Source organism: Schistocerca cancellata, chromosome 5 (assembly GCF_023864275.1).
Source record: "Schistocerca cancellata isolate TAMUIC-IGC-003103 chromosome 5, iqSchCanc2.1, whole genome shotgun sequence".
In the NCBI taxonomy this organism is placed as follows: Eukaryota; Metazoa; Arthropoda; class Insecta; order Orthoptera; family Acrididae; genus Schistocerca; species Schistocerca cancellata.
In genome coordinates this window covers 783,554,558-783,557,943 of record NC_064630.1, presented here as the reverse complement: position 1 = coordinate 783,557,943, position 3,386 = coordinate 783,554,558, and the positions used below count along the sequence as shown (strand labels likewise).

Here is a 3,386-nt window from a genome sequence, read left to right as displayed (position 1 = left end):
CGATAACTCTTTTTTTTCATTATTTTGTAGGTGATGTCAGAGCAAAAAGGTTCGAAAAGATTTGAAATTATGTGTAGTTTTCTCTCGAAGTCGCTAAATGCTCTATTTCTCAAATATTGTATGAATATAGTCTGGGTAATTTGTGCTCTACCTCAAGAAACGTACAGCGTGATTTAGCTGCCTCACCCATAGGTTTTATGCAACTTGGAATGCATTAAAAAACCGCATGTGAGATTATCGTATTCTCTCACTTGCTACAGACAAACTGCTAGTGCCACAGTAAAAAATGAACAGGACCTTTCTGTACGAAATTTAGTTAACGTTTTGTACTGCAATACTTCTGCACTGAAGGCCACAGTTTTCATGCTGTTTACAGAAAACTTGTTCGAAGGTTGCTTTTGTACGTTTTTGTTGAATAAATCGAAAATTACAGCCTGTAGTTAAAACATGTGCCAATACACAATTTAACTACATTAAATTTCATACAAAAAGATGCTTTTCATTTTTTTCTGTAGGACTAAATGTTTGGACAAGTGAGCGAGCACAGCACTCCGTCTTCAGGCCACAAGTGGCTCATCGAGACCATCCGACCGCCGTGTCATCCTCAGTTGAGGATGCAGAGAGCAGGGGCATGTGGTCAGCACACCGCTCGCCCGGTCGTTACGATAGTTTTCTTCGATCGGATCCGCTACTATTTGGTCGAGTAGCTCCTCAATTTACATCACGACGCTGATTGCACCCCGAAAAATGGCAACAGCACATGGCGGCCCCAATGGTCACCCATCCAAGTACCGGCCACGCCCGACAGCGCTTAGCTTCGATGATCTGACGGGAACCGCTGTATCCACTGCGGCAAGGCCGTTGCGGCAAGTGAGCGAGAGAATATGAAAATCTTGCGCATAGTATTTGAAGGTGTTGTGGGATGCGTAAAACCCAGCAATAGCCGCTGAATCACCCTCTACGTAGTTTCTAACTTACAAGGGCGTGAGTTTTTTATGTGGAAACTTAGGACATTTTAAATAAAATAAATGTTATTAACATTCAGTATCTTATACCTGACTTATTATTTTACACCTTTGACGTAAGATGTTATCTGTAATTGAATAAATTGTGACATATTTTGAATTTTTAAATTTAGTCAATGGTCAATAATGATATGAAAGACTGAATATAAAATTTTTGTTGTTCCTGGAAGCCTGCAATGGGTGTTGAGCCAATTAGAAATATAGCGGGGTTTACTTCATTACTGCAATAGGGACACGACAGAAGAGGCAAAAAAAAAAAAAAAACGAAAGAACGGGAGATGAGAAGGCTTTATTACAGGGATGAAAGAATATTCGTTGAGAGTTTTCCGTACCACACTGCAATCTGCTCGGGCGGGAATCGCGCCGTATCTGGAAACGACTCGCTGAGCAACTTGGAATGCTTTCCCCTCTCTGCAGAGAGTTTGTTGTGTCCAGCTGGCGAGTGCGTGTCGCCGCTGCCTTTCAGCGCAATTGGTCGTTAACGGAAGCAACTCTCAGCGGGGCGACTGACGTCGCTAAGGGAGCAAAATGGAGGCGCCAGCGTTTGCGTCGTGACGCCATTTGCAGATCCGCTTACTCGTTGGGCTGGTAATAGCGCCAACGGCTTCTCACCAAAAGGCATCCAACCGGATCGTCGGAGATGGCGAAACGGTGTTGCTTCCTCTGAGTGAAAGTACATGTTATGGAGCTATTGCAGAGTCGGCGAAAGAAGATTGAGGCGATGTTGCCAGCTTTAAACTGCCGAGTGCGAACGGTTGCAGGCGACAACAATAGTCGTCTACAGAGCCGCGATAGCACACAGGCGTTGCCATACTGATGTAAACAAAATCGCGTTACGTGTTTGGCTGAGGTAGACGCACAAAGCAGCCGCGCCAAGCCCACTGCAACCGTTAGAGATCGTCTCTTGTCGGCCCTACTGTAGCTTGTACAACAAAAAAATGGCTCTGAGCACTATGGGACGTAACATCTGAGGTCATCAGTCCCCTAGAACTTAGAACTACTGAAACCTAACTAACCTAAGGACAGCAGCACACACATCCATGCCCGACGCAGGATTCGAACCTGCGACCGTAGCAGTCGCGCGGTTCCAGACTGTAGCGTCTAGAACCGCTCGGTCACTCCGGACGGCAGGGGATGTTTTCCCAGAGGATATCACCTGCTGACATACCGCTGTTGTAACCCAATTATGCTCTACAGAGTGTCGAGGTGTTGCCTTGGCAAACTCACAATAGAGCACAAATAGGACATAATCGGACGACACCTCCAGCGTCATCCCCAAACAGCACTAACCGTTCCAGTATTGACCGACCAGGTGCAACAGGCATGGAACTCCATCCCACACACTGACGTCTGGTACCTGCACAACTCAATGCATGCACGTTTGCATGCTTCCATTCAACTTTCTGGCCGTTACACTGGTTATTAATGTACTGGCATTTCACATATGCAATGGTTTATCTCGCGCCTACGTTAAGCTGTGATCTGGTAATGTTAATCAGTGAAATAAGTTACTTAGACAAATGTTTCCTGAAATTTCATTTCTTTACATTAATTTTGTTTCAGTGTTGCGATTTTTTTGTCAGTGTGGTTATGTGCTCAGTCTCCTCTGCAATGTGTCTTGCAGGTGCGGTCAGTTTCCAGACAGACTGAAATATTCGTTAGGGAAACCATTCTATAAAAAGGAAGAAGAGAGAAGATATACGATTACACGCCAGAGCCCTCGATACCGATGGTTTTGAAAACTTTTGAGGAGGCACTGTAGGAGCATGTAGCAACACATCTCAGGACACGAATTTTATTCTCAGGCTTGCACTTTGGTTCAGAAACGGGGCGTGAGTAGTAAAAGTAATTTATTCCTTCGCATCAGGCATTTGCAGGGCAAATGATAAGTCGCGGATAAGTATCTTCTTCAATGTAACAGAAGGATTTCATTGTATGTATTCAATTACACTTTTACGTAAGTTTGAACAGTGTGGAAATAGTAGGAAAGGTGATGAATTGTTTGTTTCGTATCTAGAAAATAGAAAACACAAGGTTGTCCTCCAGTGACAGCAAACAGCGAACATATTTGAATCTGATTGATGTGCTGTAATACGGGTGTTGTATCCACAAAATCAAATTGGCGCTCACTATAAAGTCAGCAGGAAGCGAATTCCCTACTACAGAGAGTAGTTGTTATATTCAGGTGCCACGCTTGTACTCAGACTGTCTTGTCACAGGGAAAGTTAAACAATAACAAAAATAATGTTGGCAAAAAACGAGCAACACATATAATACTCATTTATTAAAACATATCTGTACAAATACTCATCTGCAGTGTGATGATGATATGGAAGAGGATGCTGAACACTGGTCTAAACC

General features: G+C 43.7%; 1 pseudogene; it reads right to left on the bottom strand.

Moving 5' to 3' along the window:
* Positions 1-748: 748 nt before the first annotated feature.
* On the bottom strand, positions 749-866 carry LOC126189400 (5S ribosomal RNA; annotated as a pseudogene).
* Between the last annotated feature and the right edge of the window lie 2,520 nt (positions 867-3,386).